Here is a 14,831-nt window from a genome sequence, read left to right as displayed (position 1 = left end):
TGTCTGGAACAAGAAATGGCAAAGTTGGCCAATGTTCTAGGCTATTCTTGTGTGGGTCCTGTTCATGGTTTATTCCTAAAAATTAAGGCATTCTAGGGTTCTGGTAAGGAAAGCTTATAGGACGTTTGGGGCAGAATTCCCCAGCAAAATAGACCCAAGAGTGTGTGTGTGTCCGAATTTCAGTGTGGTTATTTTAAAGATGGTGTTCCAAGATGGCCAATGACACGGGTTGGAAGTGTAATATGAAAATTAACAAAAGAAGTTAAAAGGACTGGATAGATATAAATGTAGCTATACATAGATACAAGTGTACAAATATAGAAATAAAAGGATAGATACCTAATAGGAAATGGTGCTATAATGATGTGTGATTTATGCCTCCTCCTTTGCATGTTTCTTTATGTATCTAATATATTAGTAAACAACAAAAAAAGCATCCAGTAGAGAATCCCAACAAGTACCAAGCCCATCAGGCAATCAAGCTCAACACCAACTGTGTTGAGTTGTCATGTTAAGAGATTACACCATTGCTGGGATGGGACAAAAATGATTTTTTGCCTCTTTCTTCTAAAAGCCAAAACCCTGGTCTAAGCTTGAGAAAAGCATTCTACAAAATGCCCAAGAGGTCCTCTGGACTATCCAGTTCATCAAAAACAAGAAAAGTCTGGTAAAACTATCATAGCCAAGAGGGACCTAAGAAAATATGAGGACTGAATGTATTGAGGGACCCCCACAAGGGATCTTGAAACAGAAAAGGGGTGTTAGGAAATATGAAATCTAGAATATGGGAATGTGAACCAAGGATGCCTTTGAGTTAATAACGTAGCATGCATTTTTTGTGTAGAGAGGGACTTCATGAAGGAGAGAATTTACCAAGATGGGTCTGTTTTCTAGAAATGAAGAGCACCTTCCTCTTTCAATCTCTTTCAAAATCTCTTCAACCACATCTGCCCATTTCCCATTCAGAAAGATGCATAAGGGGTTGTGTCATTTGCAGGTGACTGGGGACCTGGCTGGACAGGACTGAAACTTATATGCATCTCTCATCTGTCAACTGAGTTTAAGTCCCAGTTCTTGATGACATCACAGTGTTGGGGATCAGCGTGTTTGTGACATCAGGGGTTTCCAGGAGATGGGCCATGATGCTCACAATTATGATGGGCACCTTAACTCATCATCAGTGTTGACCATGAACACTTACAGAGTTTCCAAAGCCATTAGCTGAAAAGCTTTCCCCCCAAATGGTGCCAATTTCTTACCCTATTCACCAAGAGGTAAGGGTGCTGTTTTTGCCCTAAGTTGAATTTTTTAAAACTGCTTGTTAGGATGTTTTGATCATTTGTCTTTTGGCTGGAAGGTATGAGAGCCAATTTTTTTTCTTCTCTCTGACAGGGCTTTTTCTGGTTTAGCTAATACAGTGGGGTCAGGGCATAGCAGGAATCGATGAAGGTGTGGGAATTAGAGGCAATCAGCTATATGGAAATGGATAGAATATTGGGTATGTTTCAGGGCAATGAACCTCAGTCCTCTGACTACACTTTTTTTTTTTTTAAAGGTTTTATTTATTTATTTGATAGACAGAGATGACAAGTAGGCAGAGAGACAGGCAGAGAGACAGGAGGAACCAGGCTCTCCACGGAGCATAGAGCCCGATGCGGGGCTAGATCCCAGGACCCTGGGATCATGACCTGAGCCTAAGGCAGAGGCTTTAACCCACTGAGCCACCCAGGCGCCCCTCTCTGACTGCACTTTCATGATATGTGCAGACCAGTCACTGTGGGGTTGAGCTTTGCCGCCTTGCAGTGTGGGGACTGGAAGTCTCAAAAGTCATTCTGGTTTTGATGTTTTATGGCTACAACAAGGAAGAAATCTATAAAACCTCCAGAGATTAGCCCTGATGCAGAGGGAGTTAAATCATTACTGAGACAAAAAGGCTATGCAATGGCATGGTCATGAGATTTACATTATCTACTCATTATCTGTACCTTGAGGGACCATTATGTGAGTGATGAGTGGATCTGAACTTGTGTCAATAGAGGAAGAGAACTATGAAACATGGTGGCCTGAGTTACGCAATCCCATGCTTTGCTCATTCACCAAAAATGGATTGCGAATCTTCTGTGTGTTAGGAGTTGTGATGACATTGACAGAGCGGGAGGCAAGGGACCAGAAAAGACCAGAAAGAGAGCAAAAATGAAAGTGTGGAAGGTTGGGCAGGAGAATCTGCGGTCGATTCAGAGAGTCAAATTTGCTGCCTACGGTCTCCGCAGGAGGAATTGTGTGGAGGTTGTAGGGCTCCAAGGTCAACCAGTAGGACAGGTCAGATCAGAAAGGACAGAGGACACCATCCTAAAGGGTTGTTTTGCAGGTCATGGAGAACTAAAGTGCAAAAGCCATGATGATTAGAATGTTGTTAAGGTTGCTGGCAGAAATGTGAAGAAGGAGGAGGTAAGGCTGAAGGGAAGTTGCATATTACAATCGCATCCACAGATCCAAAGTCAACAATGTGAGAAGTTTATCTTCCGCTTATCCTGGTGGGCCTGTGGTGCTCAAGGGAAGGAGCAGAGCTTGAAACTGATGCATTACTAAAAATAAATGCAGATAGGCAACCTAGCATGCATTAAAGGACTCTCAAGACAGACCAGAACAAATCGAAATGAAGTCATATAAATAATAGTGGAAATGAATGGATTAGAGAAAAGTATATTTTTGTAAAATCATGCTAAATAGGATTTTCTATGGAAAAAGGAAAATATAACATCAAGTGTAGAACTCTTCAAGGCCTTTAAAAACCTTACAAGAGTGAAAAATTATAAACAATATAAAGAAAGAAATGAAAACTAATGAAAGATATGTATTGATGTCTAGAATACAAAGAAAACACTGTCCTTTGTTCTTCAAATCCAGATGATTTATATATATAAAACATGCCATATAGAACATGTATCTATAACTTGATATGTATATTATATACATATAATATACACATATGTGTATATTATATGTATATTGTATGTATGTGTATATATAATCTATGTATAATATATAAATATACAATAATATATAACATGTATCTATAACTTGATATGTATATTATATACATATAATATACACATATATATGTGTATATATGTGTATAATATATATGTGTATATTATATGTGTATTGTATGTATGTGTATATATAATCTATGTATAATATATAAATATACAATAATATGTATAATTTGAAAATAAGGACAAACCAGCTCAAGAAGAGGGAAAATTTTTGGACAATGGCTCCAAAAGACACTGAGAAAATTGCCAAAGGGCTATGCCCTAAACATAACGAGCTATTTTCAGGTCTGATGAAACACAGGATTCCTGTGTATTTACTATTTTCCAAGAACAGGGAAAGAAATTAGGACAACAACAGAACAGTATGTCATTACCAAACAAGGATCCTTTCACGAGTACAAGGCAGGTAACACGGTGACGTTCTAAGATAGAATTCACGGTGTTAGCAGATACAGCAGAAAGAGTAGGCAGGTTTCTTCAAATATTAGATAATATTAATGAATCTGATAAGATGCAATATCCCCACGTAATAAAAATGGTTACTAAAATAGCAAGAGAAAGACATTTCTTACCATGATTAAAAAAATATGTATATATATATATATATATATATATATATATATATATATATATATAGTGACTTCAAAAGTATAGTCACCCTGAAGGTGAACACTGGATATTTTCCATTAACCTCAATCAAGGAGATGACAAGAATTCCCACTCCAGTTTCATTTACAATTTTCCATCAGAAAGATAACGGGACACAATTGCCATCAGGAGGCAAAATTCTTGTTATCTGAAGATGGTCTGATACCTGACCACAAGAGTCAACTTAAAACAAGTAATATCCGAAATTAGGTAAGTTCATTGTGAAGCCCGGGGATAAAACAGTAATTGTTTAAAAAAAAAATTGTTACTGTTGACTACATGAAAAGAGAAAGTCAGGGGCACCTGGGTGGCTCACTCAGTGAAGCATCTGCCTTCGACGGAGGCCGTGATTCCAGAGTCCTGGGATGGAGTCCTATGTCAGGTTCCCTGCTCAGAGGGGAGCCTGCTTCTCCCTCTCCCTCTGTTGCTCCCCCTGCTTGTGCCCTCTGGGTCAAATAAATAAATAAAATCTTTTAAAAATTAAAAAAAAAAAAAAACCAAAGTCAGTATTGTTTTTAGGATCAAGCCATAACCACTCAGGGAACATAATGGTACAGCATCGTTTGCACAACAGCTACACACATCAAAGTAGAGAGGAACAATAGTAATAAGAAAGTCTCTCGACCTATATGAGGAAAGATGGATTTCTTAAACTCTGGGGAAGGACGTGAAGACAAATAGATGTGATTTAATACAAAGCACTGACTTCATCGGGAGACAAAGGTCATGCTGGTCTAGAAACATTTAAATCAAAATGATAAATTCCACCGCAACCCAGTTAATGCAAATTGCATTCAAGATATCCAAGTTTTAACTTGAAGAAATACTTTAAAGTCCTTTTGGACAAATAAAGTTTGTAGATTTTTCAAGTAAATTTTGAAACGTACAGGAGGTAGTTTTTTTTTTTTTTTCAGATATGAAGATATTTTGTGAAGTTAAAATAATGTGTTGAAAATGCCTCAGTCCGGGAGGAGGGCATACACTTGCACACACAGGATAGGAGAATCTGAATCCATTCTGTTTTTTTTTTTTTTTAAGATTTTATTTATTTGAGACAGAGCAAGAACACAAGCAGGGGGAGCAACATGCAAAGGGAGAGGGAGAAGCAGTTTCCCCGCTGAGCAGGGAGCCCCAATGAGGAACTTGATCCCAGGACCCTGACAACATGACCTGAGCCAAAGGCAGACCCTTCACTGACTGAGCTACCTGGGCGTCCCCTGAACGGATTCAAACAGTGATACAATTCTAAACTGACAAGAAGGAAACTGAGAATATTTCAAGTGAAGAAAACTGTCAAAAGCACAGTTCGATAGTGATGCCCACCATAGTGATTAAGAACACATCTATACCCAAGAGTGTGTTTACCCAGTGTTAACTGGAAGGTCATATGTGAACATGTTAATAATGTTATAGCTCAGTAATGTCAAATAAGCTAAATTTTAATTACTTGCTATTTGTGGATGTGTATTACATTTTCTTTAATAATCATGCTGATAACTTAAAAAAAAAAAAAAAAAGATTTAAAAGAGGAGTGAAGAGAATTTGATGGCGGTGTTTCTCAGCAGCATCCAAACCAGAAAAAGTCCAAGAAAGTAAAAAGTGAGAAGCAGTCTCTAATTTTTTTTTAAAGATTTTATTTATTTACTTGAGAGATAGAGACCAAGCAGGGAGGATCCCCAGAGGGAAAGGGAGAAGCAGGCTCCTTGCTGGGCAGGGAGCCTGACGTGGGGCTCGATCCCAGGATCCTTGGATCAAGGCGCATGCTTAACAGACAGAGCCACCCAGGCATGTGGAAGTGGCCTCTAACTTCACTGCTTTGTTGTTTAATGTTTTTATGGAGCACCATTTATGAGGTGGAAAGGCAGGCAAAAAAAAAAAAAAAAAAACTGATGAGATAATGTGGCACAAAGAAATCTCTAGACTCTTTTCCAAAGCCCACCATAGCATACTGGGATCTGCTGGGAAAGGTACGAGCTTGAGTCCATGGGATTTTTTGATCCTGCCAGCATCTTGATTTTAGCCCAGGGAGACCCACAGCAGAATCTCGACCTCCAGAAATGTAAGTCAATATAATGTGTGTTGTTTCAATCCGAGTTGTTCCATAGTGAGTGGATATGGGAGCAAAAGGGAACTGGTAGAGTTTCCTTTCTCTGATGAACTCTTTTTGTCCCCGTTTGGGGATCGTCCCATTTCTGTAAATAAGTAAAACTCGAGAAAATCAGTCTTGATCAGGACCGGCCATTTCCACATCTCTAGATAAATGACATTAGGCTTGTCCTGACCAGTGATGCTCCAGTGGGCAATTTCTTGGATTTAAGCCCAGATTAGGATTCTCTGGGGTGTAGACATTGACTGTCCTTGATAGGGCCATGAGTCACACCAGATCTCTTTATTAAACATAAACTATTTTAATACCAAAAATGGTAGAAGAGGCAACATCAATCCACTTAAACATGTAACCAAACCTTAAGTATTTTTTTTTTAAAAGATTTTATTTATTTATTTGACAGAGGGAGAGAGACAGCGAGAGAGGAAGCATAAGCAGGGGGAGTGAGAGAGGGAGATGCAGGCTTCCCACTGAGCAGGGAGCCTGATGCGGGGCCCAGACCCAGAACCCTGGGATCATGACCTGAGCCGAAGGCAGATGCCTAATGACTGAGCCACCCAGGTACCCCAGGAGCTTTTTCTTAATTGGTGACAAACCTCCCAAACCTTTTCTTTGTACTAAAGTCATGTGTCCCCTTTTTTTCCTGCAGTGCACATACGTATATATTGATAAGTTGCATTGTACAAAAGTAAGAGGAGGAAAATGGAGACCTTCCAACTGGAGATTAATTCCTGCACATACACACCAAAAAAAGGATAGGAAATAGGAAGGAAGGAGCTGGAGAGATTATGATCTGAAAGAATAGCTCTCAAACTGTGGTCAAGAAGGGCCCCATGGCCTGGGAAACTTGTTAAAAACTGGAAACTTGTTAAAAAAAAAAAGGGCACATCCCAGACTTACTGAGTAGAAACAATAGCAGAAGGGACCTGGGCCATTACATAGTACACTATTATTGTCTGAAAGACGCAGCTCGAAGACATGGTCCCCGGTTTGGGTGTTGTCAGCCCAGGAAAGTGAAAACTAGTACCACATAGATAATTCTCAAATCTTACACTCACCCACATCCTCCAAACGGATGCCATCCTGGAGTTTCTTTTTTATTTTTTTTTGTCTTTAAAAAAAGAAAAAATATATATATCCATATTTATACATCACACACGGTTTGCTTTTTTCCGGCTGTTAATGAAAAAAATCAAGGAGAATTAATTAATTAATAACATCCTCAGTTCAACGATCATTTCACAGATTTGAAGACTGATTCCACTTTTTTTTAAAAGAAATACTATTTTTATCTGTCTCAGTTCTACCAGCTGCTTGCAAAGTATGAGAGAACACAGGGCTCCCATAAGCATTATTATATTTTCAGAGAACAAAAACGGTGAACATTCATCGATAGAAACAATTTGGGGAATTCCTGAGGGTTTTGTGTTTATATTTAAATCAACCGATGAGAGAAGCTGCTTGGACTTGAGACCTTTTTAATTCTTTATCTGTTATCTTGTTTAGAGATGTCAGCATTGTTTCTGAATTTGTTTTGTCTCCTGTCTTCTGTAAACACATTACTTTTCTTCCCCTTTGCTTTTCCACGATCAATCTGCTGGTTTCCTTTAATGGTTCAGCTGTTAATTTGTTTCGTGTCAAAATAAGCTTACCACATAATTCAGGACCCCGCGTGGTACAGGCTTTGAATTAACAAGATTATTGTTAAATTTCCGTTTCACTTCGGGGTGTCAGGATAGAACTAAAGGGTGTTTCAAAATCAGACGTGTTTTCTGACCATTCCTTTTAAGACCTCGTGTTGAATATTCTGCATGTGTTAGGTAGATAAATTGTCTCCTTAATTGGAGAATACAGGTACCCATTTCACCATCAATTACAAAGGGAGCTTTGCAATGCACAGCTAAGTCAGTATTTGGAACAAGTAACAAATATCCAGGCCATTCGTCACGAATCCCTTATTGCAAAGTCAGTGAGAAAAATTAAAAAACATTCATAAAGGTGGTGGCACCTCCCATTAGCAGATACATGTGTCCTAAAGATACAAAAGTGTCTACCATTGAGACACTATGGCCCTAACTTAAAAAAAAAAAAAAGAAAAGAAAAGAAAGAAAAAGAAGAAGAAATTCCTCTGAGGCATTTATGACTCTTTCATTCTTTGAGGACTTTAATTCATGCTCTTTAAAGACCTTGTTATGGGAAGTATCACCCTTGGACCAGTAATATTCTCATTGCCTGGGAACTTGTAGGAGATGCCGAATTTCAGGACCGAACCCATGCCTAGGACAGAATCTTCATTGGATCAAGTTCCTGGGGTGACTCACACAGATCCGTGACAATTAAAGAACCACCTCCCTAGGGACGCTATTCCCTGAAACTCTGACAATTTGGGGATACCATTTCCACACATGCTACTAGTGATGGTGTTCGTGAGGCAAGTGTCCTGCATATTTGTCTGTCTATAGTGTGAAGATGCATGGCTAGAGTCGGGGCTACAACACCAAAGCAAGGCATTTGCCTTTCTGAATCCCTGCCAGGTGGTTCTCCGTGTTGGATATGTGAATTCCAGTAAGAGGAATGGGGTGCTTTCTACCCTTGGCTTCTTCCTGATCGAAAGACCGGTGGACCCCTATTTATTTTTAATTTCTTTTAGGGAATTCAGAAAGAGAGACATCTTTAAAGTGATTCGTTCTCGCTAATGTCTATCTCTTAAAAAATCCATAATTCATTACTGCATTGGTTTTATGAATGTCTACTTTTTAAAAGAGTGGGAAGAAAAATCCTATTCTTCATTGTTTCATAGCTAAAGAATATGACTTAGGACATTAGGGGGAAAAAAAAAAAGGTTTATCCTTATGTTAATTATTCACCTAAAGCATCCTAGCATCCCAGCTGATATCTCACTGGTGGTCATTTCTCTGCACATATTGTGGAAGAAAAAAATGTACTCTGGTAAACACCTTTATTTGATATGTTTGCTTCACAAAAGGCTCAAGTTGTAATGCATTGCAAGAAAGGTGTTTATTCTCACTGTTATAGCTTCCCACATAGGTATGTGTTGGCTGTGCACCTATCTTTTCCCAAATTCCTGCAAAACAACCCAGGTGCTGTCATGAAAACACAGTCCCTTAGAGGATGGGTTTGTATTTGTGGCAGGGATTTTACTTTCCAATCTCAGCGCGCTTCCTCAGGCTGTCCTCCTTGTGTCTGGTGCTGAGGCTGGAAATCCACAAAGCAGGTGGTCACAGAGTGACAAGAGATGTGAAGGGGAAGAGATCTGGCTGGACTGGAGCTCACAAGCATGAGTGAAGATGGATGGAAACTTGTGGTCATTGTTGGTGCCCTCTTACCTTGTGGCAACAGAATCTTGTTGAGTCTTCATGGTGGAGGACTTCATGGTGGAGGTCTTCATGTTGGAGGTCTTCATGGTGGAAGTCTTCATGGTAGAGGTCTTCATGGTGGAAGTCTTCATGGTGGAGGTCTTCATGGTGGAGGTCTTCATGGTGGAAGTCTTCATGGTGGAGGTCTTCATGGTGGAGGTCTTCATGTTGGAGGTCTTCATGGTGGAGGTCTTCATGGTGGAGGTCTTCATGGTGGAAGTCTTCATGGTGGAGGTCTTCATGGTGGAGGTCTTCATGGTGGAGGTCTTCATGCTGGAGGTCTTCATGGTGGAAGTCTTCATGGTGGAGGTTTTCATGCTGGAGGTCTTCATGGCAGAGATCTTCATGGTGGAGGTCTTCACAGTGGAGCCCACACCAAGACCCACACCAAGTCTGTGCCCTAGAGAGATGGAAGGAGGAGCCAAGGAAGGTGAGGCAAAGATAACTGCTTCATACCAACAACGTGAGTTCTTAAATCAGGCTACATGGGTGATTTGCAAAATGGCAACTGCTTTCCTCCGAACATCATAATCCTTCAAGAGTCTCTTTTCTGGAGATTCATACAGAATAAAGGATAGGTATTTCTGGAATATGTATTTCAGCAAAGCCATGGTGGGACACTTCCAAAGGCACACCTGCCTTTCCACCCCCTCCTTGGCTTAGTTCATGTGCATTTAATGACCAGGATTTTGAGATTGGTGAATTAGGACTTAATTCAACCCAGAATTCCTGGTTCCAAGTAAAGTGACCTTGCCCAAAGCAAACAACAAGAAATGTCCAAATGTGTGTCCAACTGTAGGACGATGCTTTCCTAATTCGTGCATCCAGTTCTGATCTACGGATAGAAGACACTAAAATGAACATCTCCCCCAAATCCATAACCATTCTGAATTAACACGACATTATAACCACTGAACCAGAATTATAAAGTTACACAGGTGGCAGGGTAAAGCTTCGTATGCGAAGGGATTCAAGACAGAAAGTGACTGGGAAATCAAAATGCGGCCTCTCCCTCTTCCCGTATCACAGTTGGGAATGCTGGTCACTCGGTCGAACCTTCCTGGGAAAAACATGTACTGTAGATTCAATTTCAAAGACAGAATCTTCAGAAGCTCTCCTGAATCCACTCAACCTTGAGTTTCTGGGCGCTAACCTCGTTCTTCCATCACATCATTTAACCGTTCCCTTTTAAGCACATGTTTATCCATTTCCTTTAAAAAACAAAAGAAAAAAAAAAAGCCTTTTCTTTTGTTAGTAGCTGGAGGGCTGATAATTACTCTATGTATTTAGTAGTGAGTATCATTAGAATTCTGAATTAAAAATAAGATTAATGATTTAATTTCAATCTTGTCAGGATGACCCATTTAAAAAAAATACTGATGTGATATAGTGCTATAAAAGATTTAAGCATAATTTATTGATAAAACCATTACAACTGGAATGAGAGAGCTATTTGTCTGCATAATGGTTCCTGAAATCACAGATAGTACTTTCCCATTATTTCAATGCAACATTTATAATTCCTTTCTGGAGTTACCATTTGCTTTTTAACAGCCACATATGGCGTTTCCGTGCCAACCACTGTTCCAAGTGTCTTACAAATACTAGCTCATTTAGTCCTTACCAAAATCCCATAAGGCAACGCTATTGTTATCCTTACATTATGCATAAGGTAATGAAGGCACAGAAAGTTTTGGTAACTTTCCCCATGGAACACAGGTGAATTTTGCAGCCGTGATACAAACCGGTAGGTTGTGGCTCTTAAAACCTAGCCTTCTAAACACTGATCTGCATTGCTTCTCCATTATAGAAAAGCCAGTATGAGCTTGCTTCACTTGGGCTGAAGACGATACCAGATGCATCTTTCAATTTGGGAATGCAGCCAGGTAACAAAATTATTAGTGTAAAAAAAGGCTTTCAATGTTGCTCACAGCCAAACCAAATATTACAGATTTTTTTTTTTTTTTTTTTTGCAACAAGAAGTTACACCTCTTTGGATGTAGGAAGTTGACTTAAGACGTCGACCTTCTGGTTAAGAAGGAGTAACGGGAAATCACCTTTGTGGCAGAAGAAAACAAAACAATACGTAAAACAAGGATTTTCAAGATATTGGGTATCAGTCAGCGGCTGACAGTTCATCCAGAAAGGCGGGTAGCAAATGATATGAGTACTCTCATTGAACAGCTGTTGCTCAGAGAGAGATTCTGGGTAGTAGTGCAAGGCAGGACCAGGAAGGCTCCTGGTTTGAGGTGATGGATCTCAGAGAGCAGAGAACAGGTGGTTAGAATTTCCAGAACAGAGTTTGCAGGAAAGACAGCTGCATAGAGAACCAAAAAGAACTGCAGAGTAAATTAGCAAATTGCTAATCAATGCATTTAGGTAAGCAATACGGTGCATACATATTGTCTAGGCATTGATGGGATATGATCATCCAAAGACTTAGAACAGTGTTCAGTGTTCACAGAGGACTGTGCAGTGTCTGAGACGACCCTCCAGAAGGAAAAACAGATCTCGTAGTATTTAAGACATTGCATAATGTATTGAGGAAGTGTCCACCACAGTCATGGGGAAATCACTCTCCACAGCCCGAGCACAGGTCTTGCTACCAAACGTAATAAACAAGACTAGAAGAGATAAATCTCCTTTGAAGTAACTAAATCCCAAAAGAAAGCCTATGCATTTTTAAAAAGATTTTATTTATTTATTTGAGAGAGAGACAAAGTGAGAGAGCCTGATGTGGGCTCGATCCCAGAACCATGAGATCATGACCTGAGCTTAAGGTAGATGCCCAACCAACCGAGCCACCCAGGTGCCCTAAGAAAGCCAATAATTTTTTATAGGAATAAAAATACCCAATGCCAAAGTGGTAAAACGCACATTGTACATTGAATTTCAGAGTATTTGAAGCCTGGCAACAGAAACAATCCAAATATTAAATATATAGGAAAAAGAATAAAAAATGAAAATAACTGAACTGTATAATACATCATCCTAATATTATGTGGGTGAATAGAATACTTCAAGGGAGAAAAAAAGAGGCCAGAAAAAAATTTGAATAAATATTGGCCAGAAATTCCCATAACTTAGAAAGAACCTATAAATCCAACCTATAAATCTATATAATCTTAGATCTATAAACCTATAGATCCAAGAATCTCAACAAACTCTGAGTGCAAGAATTAAAAAAAATTTTTTACCAAGGCACATCATAATCCAATGGCTCAAAACCAGTGATAAAGATAAAATCTTAACAAGGATTTAGATGAAAAAAATGCTTTGCATCAATGGGCAAAGATTAAAATAACTTTGGATTTCTTGTCAATAAAAATTTTAGAAAGAGGGTGAAGAAACACATTTAAGGTACTAAAAAAAAAAATCACCTAAATTTCTATATCCAACAGAAAATACCTTTAAAGCAGATATAGGTTAAAAAAAAAAAAGACATTTTCAGACATATAAAATCCCAAAGAATTCATGACCAGTGCACCTGCATCATCATAAATGTCCAGGGGTGCCTGGGTGGCTCAGTCAGTTAAGCGTCCAACTCTTTCTCAGTTCAGGTCTGATCTCAGGGTCATGAGTTCAAGCCCTGTGTTGGGTTCCATGTGGAGACTACATTAAAAAAAAATAAATAAATGTCCAAATAATACCTTCAACCAGAAGGAAAATAGCATTGGATGGATATCTGGGTTAACACCAAGTGAAAAGCAGAAATTCCTTCATAAACGTACAAGATTTTTTTTAATTTAAGTATCTTTAAAATATAATTGATGGTTTAAACAAAAATGACAGGAATGTTTAGTAGAATTTATTCTATATATATATATATATAAATATATATATTTATTTATATGTTTATATTATATATATATTATATATTATATTTATATATTTTATATATATGATATATATATATATAACAAAAGTGCATGGCAACAGTATGCTGGTGTGTGCAGGGGTATTCTGTCCCATAAAACTTGAGGAAAAGCACAAAAACCCCAAAACTATGGATGACTATAATAGTCAAACATTCTAAATGCATGTTAGCCAAGTGTATCAAAACTTCATAAAAAGGGTAATACATCATGGCCAAGGGGGACCATTCCAAATATATAAGGTTGTTTTAACTTCCAAACTCAATGTCCTATTAATTGATTAAAAAAGAAAAACAACTTAAGTATCTCAATATGGAAGAAAACAGTTTGTTGAAATTCGATGTGTTCCTAGTTTTTAAAAATACGCTTAAAAATCAAAACTTATCCATCTGATCAATGGCATCTACATAAATCCTACAAGAAATAGCCTTCTTAATAATGCATCCGTCCACCTAAAATCAGAACTAAATGAACACGTCTGCTTGCACAACTTCTTTTCACCATTGTGCTGGAGATTCCCGCCAGTTCAACGCAGGGTTCAACGCAAGCAACATGGAAAACCGGACCATGAAACGTTTGAACTACTTTGGGAGGACTCTGACGCAGAATAGCAAGACCCGTACACTGAAAAATGACACACCAGGGCTCGGGGTATCTGAAGATGGAGAGAAATGGAGAACTAGCCTTGAATCATGCGTTGGAGAACGGTGTAGATTTCAATCAACGTGTCACTTCTACCCAAATTTATCTCCAGAATCGACAGGATCCCAGTCAAAATCTCAGCAGGTTTCGTGTTAAAATAAAGAAACTTAATCTAAAATTCATTTGTAGAGTAGCCAAATTGGGGAGGGGGGAGTTTGAAACAGAAACCCAAATTTGGGGTCTCCGACTAACTATCATGTAGCAGTTTCTAGGTCACGACAAACCTAATGGACCATTTTGCATGTCGATCAGCCCACATCTTACTTCATAGGTAAGAAAACCGGGTGCTGGGAATTGGGAATACTCAGAGACTGATTCAAAACCAGAACCCTATTGCTCGATTCCAACCCAGAACTTTCTGTATGGCCGGCCGGAGGAATGGACAAATGAGTTGAAAAAGATACAGAATGGGTACAGAATGTGGGATAACTAAAAACAGAAACTTAAATGGTCTATCATCTGACTCGTACCACAGGAACCTTGTATTTGATGTATCTGGAGATCTATTGACGTCACGATATTTATGATCTAACTACATCGTTAGCCAGAGTTAAAGTAGGAATTTTATTCATATTTTATCTGAGAAGATACATCATTGAAAATGTGGTCTCTCTTATATTCTATTTTTTTCTTTTATATTCTTATTGACTTAGGCTACCATCTTTCCAATTTTATGAAACATGAGCTTAAGAAGATTAACTTGTTTTTATAAATGTATTTTTCCTGATTAGACTACATGTCATAACTACATTTTCAAATGATGCGTCTAGATCAAATGCACTTCGTGTTCTTTTAAAAAACAAATTAAGGTGTATTTATAAAATGAAGACATGTTGTGGCAATTCCATATGCACTGACAATTTATTAATGATTTATATCCCCTTGTGATATTTTCAGAATAACACTCAGTTTCAATTTGAGAAGGCTAGGAAGTGGGACAAAACATGATTTTATTTTAGAGTCTGGTTTTTTTTTTTTTAACCATAAAATATAAACAAAATATTTGGGGGGATTTGATCATCACATTCGATGAGTCAGGATTTTACTCTTTTTATGCATTGCTCAT

At 38.5% G+C, this 14,831-nt stretch overlaps 1 long non-coding RNA gene across 1 annotated transcript; it reads left to right on the top strand.

Moving 5' to 3' along the window:
• The first annotated feature begins 1,192 nt into the window (after positions 1-1,192).
• Positions 1,193-13,828, top strand: LOC309856903. The gene is made up of 4 exons (XR_014307406.1): positions 1,193-1,274; positions 10,999-11,074; positions 11,169-11,230; positions 13,578-13,828. It is a non-coding gene; the product is annotated as an uncharacterized lncRNA (long non-coding RNA).
• The last annotated feature ends 1,003 nt before the right edge of the window (positions 13,829-14,831 follow it).

This window comes from Mustela nivalis (genome assembly GCF_964662115.1).
Source record: "Mustela nivalis genome assembly, chromosome: Y".
In the NCBI taxonomy this organism is placed as follows: Eukaryota; Metazoa; Chordata; class Mammalia; order Carnivora; family Mustelidae; genus Mustela; species Mustela nivalis.
Note: the sequence above shows the minus strand (reverse complement) of the source record. Positions and strands in the feature narration are given on the sequence as shown.